The sequence below is a fragment of the Bos indicus x Bos taurus genome, chromosome 3, assembly GCF_003369695.1.
Source record: "Bos indicus x Bos taurus breed Angus x Brahman F1 hybrid chromosome 3, Bos_hybrid_MaternalHap_v2.0, whole genome shotgun sequence".
Taxonomy (NCBI): Eukaryota; Metazoa; Chordata; class Mammalia; order Artiodactyla; family Bovidae; genus Bos; species Bos indicus x Bos taurus.
In genome coordinates this window covers 57,326,161-57,332,769 of record NC_040078.1, presented here as the reverse complement: position 1 = coordinate 57,332,769, position 6,609 = coordinate 57,326,161, and the positions used below count along the sequence as shown (strand labels likewise).

General features: G+C 43.7%; 1 pseudogene; it reads left to right on the top strand.

The window, feature by feature from the left end:
- The first annotated feature begins 5,341 nt into the window (after window positions 1–5,341).
- LOC113889662 lies at window positions 5,342–6,388 on the top strand (annotated as a pseudogene).
- The last annotated feature ends 221 nt before the right edge of the window (window positions 6,389–6,609 follow it).

Sequence of the window (6,609 nt, the reverse complement as noted above, 5' to 3'; positions counted from 1 at the left end):
TGCTTTTGCTGTATCCTGAGAGGTGTGGGGGTGCCAGGCCACTGTTGGGAGGGGCCGGGTCCCTGATGCTAATAGATTAAAGAGAGTATTCCAAAATGGCTCTTTCAAGTACCAGTGTTACTGTGATTAAATAAGCTCCCCAGAAGTTCTGCCACCAGCATGTCCATCCCCAGGGCGTGTCCCAGTTGCCCCCGGTCTCTCTAGGAGGCTCCCCAAGATTAGCAAGTAGGTCTGAATAAGCCTCCTTTCAAACTATTGCCTCTGCTCTGAGACTTACAGCATGTGAGCTTTTGAATGAGTCCTTCAAGAGTGAAATCTCTGTTTCTTTTAGCTTTCTAGATCTTCTGACTATAAATCCCATTGGTTGTTGAAGTCAGGCGTTCTCATCTGTTCCCTTGGGGGCCCCTTGGCCAGGGACCCTGATGTGGAGTTCAGTTTCTTTGCTCCTTGGAGAGGACCTCTGTGATTGTGATATTCCTCCCATATGAGGGTCACTGACTCGGGGGTGTGAGTCCTGACTATGCCACATCTCTGCCCCTCCTACCTGTTTCGTTATTTTATTGTTGTTGTTTTCTGTATGTCTTTAGTCATGGAAAATCTTTTATGCTAGTACTTCAGATGGTTCTCAAAGAATTTGTAGTCTTGGTGTGTCCATGGGAGGAAATGAGTTCTGGTTCTTCCTACTTGCCATCCTGACCACCTTCCCCAGCGAGGAATACTTAAAGAAGCAACTACTTACAACAGCATCTACATAACCAGACATACTATCATTATAACAAGACTCCAAGGAATGGCAAGGCACCCCAGGGCTAGTGACAGCAAGGAACCGTTACTACTCCTGGATAGGATTGGGGAAGAGAATGAAACAGTTTCCCAAACCCAAACAGAGCTGATGGAGGGAGTTACCCAGCAAGAGCTGTAATCTTTGAACCTAGCCACTGAGCCAGGGGAATCCGTACCCTGACCTCTCTCCCCTTTCATCCCCTTTCCACTACTTTCCTATTGGCTGAACCCAACAGGAAGCCAGAGCACAGAAAACCTGTTGATGTAGTCCATCCATACAGGTCAGCCTCCCAGGACATAAGCAGGTAGAGAGAGGTACAAGAACAGGCAGAAAGTATTGACAGATCTGAAAGGTCTTTTAGTCCCATGATTAATTTTTTTTTTTTTGCAACAGGAATGTTTATTCTTTACATATTAGACTTAAGAAGGAGTCTAATGGAAAGCGACGGAGATTATGAGATTGGGGGAGTGTGGAGAGACAGCTGGTCAAGTGTCCCTCACTCTCTATGGCAAACTCTAGGGCACTGCCACAGAAGCCCCCCTGCTAGTAGAACATAGTTTGAACGTCACTGATAGTTTAAGCTGTTCATTTTTACAGATGAGGAAACTGAAATTCCAAAAGCTAAGTAACTTGCTAAAAGTCATCCGGTGAGTTAATGGGAGAGCTGAGTTCACTAGAGCTCCGGCCTGTTGGTCGCGAGTTCAGTGCTCAAGCACTATTTGGGCACAGGGGGGTGAGTAGGGAATTCCCAGAAAAGGAAGGCTATAGGGGTGGGGAAGCAGGCAGCATAATTCAAGTTCACAGTTAGACAGCTCTAGCTTCCAATCCTGACTGTGAAACTTTGAAGCCAACTTATTATTAAATCTCTCATCCTTATTTTCCTCATTGGTAAACTGGAAATAAAAATGCCTAGTGTTTATAGCTGTTGAGAGGATAAACCAGATAATATTTAATCCTTAGTATAGTATCTGGCACTGAAACCTCATCAATAACAGCTGGTTGTCATTAATAGTAACTCCGTTTAAGGGTTTCTAAAATTATGCAGATAGCTCATTGACATACTCTGAGAAATGTCCAAGCTCAGAATGTGACCAACCAGGGAAAAGGCTCATAATGGACATTTGTAGATGTTCACCTTCCTAGCATTCTTCTCTCTTGGGAGGAATGCTTGGGATGACTGATCCAACTCCAGCACCAGGATGGTGTGACCCAGGCCTACGCCAATCAGTGAAAAGTCCATCCTCCAAACCGTAAAGCATCAATCCAAGGATGGGTACCTTACCCAACTTGTCAGTTTAGGGTAAACCCTAGGATTTTGGCAAGAGTTACTGGGAAAGAAGTGCTCTTCTCAACTAGAACTGTTAGCAGAAAGGAATGATATCAGCATGGGGATGCTGGAGACACATATGAAGCCATCTCAGAGTTGGATCAAAGGCAAGAGCTTAGAGAATCCTGAGGACATCACCTGGGCTCCTAGGTTAGGGGCTAGCAAACTTTTTCTAGAAAGAGCCATGTAATACTTTAGGTTTTGCTGGCTGTAAGGTCTCTCTTGTGAGTACTCAGTACCGCTGTTGCAGCTTGAAAGAACCATGAACAATATGTAAAAGAACAATCATGGCTGTGCCAGTAAAACTTTATTTACAAAAACAGGCAATGAGTTATAGTTCGCCAGCTCCTACCCAAACCATACCTAAAGCCAGATAACCTTAGGACTTCTCAGTTAGGTTTGCCATTGAATTCCCTTTTTGGCTTAGTCTGAGTAGATTTCTCTCACTACAGTGGGAAAAGTCCTGATATAAATTTCCATTCGATAAAATATGATCTTTATCTAGTAGGTCACAGATGCCCTAATGGTAGAGAAACTGGTCATTTCTGTCAGGAAATAGAAACTTTTAGGAGAAAAAAAAAAATCCCTTTGTAAGTCCATTCTGCAGGGTCATGTGCTATTGCCACAGAAGTTGGATTTTAGCTGGTGTTTATCTCCTCCTTGTCACAAAGGAGAAACAAGTACTCCTAGGAATCTTTACCTTAGAGCAAAGGGTCCACAAGAGACCAGAGTCCTCACTTGACTGAAAGACAAAATGATCCCAGAGGCTGACACTCACAAATGCTCAAGAGCCCTGTAGAAGAGCTCTTATTCAGTTCATTTAAAAATGAGAGCTGGGGTTTGTTTTGTGGAGGGGAAGAACTGGATCTTTAGAAAAGTCAGGCCCAAATGTTCCTGTTGAGGAAATTTATCTCCCTTCTTTGGAAATAACCTTAAGGAAGATCTTGTGTTTCTTGGGTCAGAGCAGCTTGTTCTATCTTTCTGACTTCTTACTGTTACTCAGACTTTCCTGGAGTTAAGCTGACTTATTTGAAAGCTGAACCCTGCAGTCCTGATCTCAAAATATTAAGTGGAGCTCCTTCTGGCAAGTATCAGATATTATAAGTAAGTGTCTCCTTGAGGACTTTCAGTCTTCACTGAGTAACTCAATGTGTTAGGAGCAGCAAAGAACTTAACAGTCAACTATGTCTTTTCCTGAAAATTGAATGAGTATCATCAAAGTGGGATATATTCAAACATTAAGCTGTACAGAGCAAACTTGAAATTATATAGCTGTCAGAGGAATGAGATCAGTATAGTCACTCTGAGCTTCCATAACAAAGCATCGAGACTACATAGCCAAACAACATATGTTTATTTCTCACGGTTCTGGAGGCTGAGAAGTTCAAGACCACCAGATCTGGTGTCTGTTGAGAGCTGGCTTTCTGTCTCACAGACAGCCATCTTCTTGTTGTATCTTTACATGGTGTTGTATCTTTACATGGTAAGAGCTCTTTCAGGGCTTTCTTAGAAAGGCACTAATCCCATTTAAAGCTGAAACTCCAGTACTTTGGCCACCTCATGCGAAGAGTTGACTCATTGGAAAAGACTCTGATGCTGGAAGGGATTGGGGGCAGGAGGAGAAGGGGACGACAGAGGATGAAGTGGCTGGATGGCATCACTGATGCGATGGACGTGAGTCTGAGTGAACTCCAGGAGTTGGTGATGGACAGGGAGGCCTGGCATGCCACGATTCACGGTGTCACAAAGAGTCAGACACGACTGAGTGACTGAACTGAACTGAACTGAATCCCATTCACCAGGGCTCTACCCTCATGACCTACAGCCTTCATCTCCTAATACCTTTACATTGTGGGTCAGGATTTCAACATATGAATTTGGGGTGGGGAAACACAAACATTCAGTCCATCACAGAGATGAGTGTGGGTCTGAGAATTTTGGAGAGGAAGAGTGAGGACATACTGGGTAGAAAGAGTAGAGAGAATCACTGGGACAAAGACGTGGTGCTGTAATGAACACTCCATTTACTTTAACAAGTTTTCATGAAGCACCTCCCTTGTGCCAGACACTCAACTCAGCTTTGTGAATATAATAGTAATAATAGGCACAGGGTCTCTGTTCTTGTGGCACTTACACTCTAGCGGACTGTGCAGGAAACACCCATGTAAGGAGACAGAATTTTATTCCCATCAATTGTTAGAGACGAAGTGGGAAGGAAAGAACTGGCCAGATGAGCTGGAGGAAGATGGAAATGGAGTGACTGTTTCAAGAGAGGACTTGATGAAAATGCGTGGTATTTTAATCTATAATATGCAGAGAGGATTGAGGTGGGGAAATGGTGGCCAAGTGTGGGAGGGTGGTGGGAAGACTGAACTTTGGCCTTGTGCTTCTTCCTGTGTCTCTTTTTATGTTACCTTGACAACCTGGATCCTCTTTCATTTCAAACTACGAGTAGGGACTGTTTCACTTGTTCAGAATCTTGCAAAATGAGGACCAGTGATTCTTGAGCTGAGTTGAACTGGCACTGCTGAGCTGATGCTAAGATATTATGGAGAAGCAACTCTGTCTTCTTAGTCTCTGCCCCCAAGAGGGATTCCTCTGGAGTCTGTGTAGCAGCTTCAACAAACATGAAAATTACTGTATAAGACTGTGCATCATTTCAAGAACTTTCTCAAGAAAACGCTGTAATTTTTTAAATGTCTGTTCTGAGTGTACAAGAAAAAGTACCTTCAGATGTACAGTTCTAATTCAGATTCTTCTTTAAAACAAGTTTTCTCATAGAAAATTGAACTTCATTGAGAAAGAATGTTAAAGAAATAACTATTTGTGGTGGTAAGTCCAAGAGAATAGAGTTTTCCAAACCGTACAGGCAGAGCATAAAAAACAAAGACCTTTGGTAGAGAAGGTGAGGGCTTCCTTTCAGATGGACTATGCTATTCCCTCCTGAGTTCTGTGCAAGTGTCATGTGATGGTATAAACTCTGGGTGGATGACACAGGTGGGAGAGAACACTTCTGTACCATGGAGGTGACAATTCTAAGTTAGAGAAATAGAAAAGGGCCCTTTGGAAAACTTAAAGTAAATGATGTCATTGTCACTTAGCAAAATGTTTGCCTCATATTAAGAAATTTAAGTGAGCCTCTGAGGAATTTTGTTTTACAGATTAAAAATAAATCAGGCTTTCTGCCTGTGTACGCCGCCAAGAAAGCATTGTTGAAGTTCCCCCATCCCACCTCCATTGCCGTCATGTCTGAGTCAGAATCTCCCAAAGAGCCTGAACAGCTGCGGAAGCTCTTCATCAGAGGATTGAGCTTTGAAACAACTGACGAGGGTCTGAGGAGCCGTTCTGAGCAATGGGGAACGCTCACAGCGTGTGGTAAGGAGGGATCCAAACGCCAAGCGCCCCTGAGGCTTCGGGTTTGTCACATACGCCGCGGTGGAGGAGGTGAAAGGAAGGCCACACAGGTGGACGGAAGAGTTGTGGAACCCAAGTGGGCCGTCTCAAGAGAAGATTCTCAAAGACCTGGTGCCCACTTACCTGTGAAAAAGGTTTTTGTTGGTGGCATTAAAGAAGACACTGAAGAACATCACCTGAGAGATTATTTTGAACAGTATGGGAAAACTGAAGTGATTGAAATCATGACTGACCAAGGCAGTGTTAAAGAGAGGCTTTGCTTTCATACTCTTTGATGACCATGACTCCATAGATAAGATTGTCATTCAGAAATACCACACTGGGAATGGCCTCAACTGTGAAGTCAGAAAAGCCCTGTCTAAGCGAGAGATGGCTAGTGCTTCATCCAGCCAGAGAGGTCGAAGTGGTTCTGAAGACTTTGGTGGCGGTCGTGGAGGTGGTTTGGGTGGGAGTGACAACTTTGGTCGTGGAGGAAACTTCAGTGGTCGAGGTGGCTTTGGTGGCAGCCGTGGTGGTGGCGGATATGGTGGCAGCGGGGATGGATATAATGGATTTGGTAATGATGGAAGCAATTTTGGAGGTGGCGGAAGCTACAATGATTTTGGCAATTACAATTAATCTTCAAATTTTGGACCCATGAAAGGAGGAAACGTTGGAGGCAGAAGTTCTGGCCCCTATGGTGGTGGAGGCCAATACTTCGCCAAACCATGAAATGAAGGTGGCTATGGTGGCTCCAGCAGCAGCAGGAGCTATGGCAGTGGCAGAAGGTTTTAATTACTGCCGGGAAACAAAGCTTAGCAGGAGAGGAGAGCCAGAGAAGTGACAGGGAAGCTACAGGTTACAACAGATTTGTGAACTCAGCCGAGCACAGTGGTGGCAGGGCCTAGCTGCTACAAAGAAGACATGTTTTAGACAATACTCATGTATATGGGCAAAAAACTCGAGGACTATACTTGTGACTTAATTGTATAACAGTTAATTTATAACAATTGTATAAACTTAATTGTATTTTAGTTTCTGTTCTGTGGAAAGTATAAACCATTCCAACAAAAGGTTTTAATGTAGATTTTTTTTTTTTTTTTTT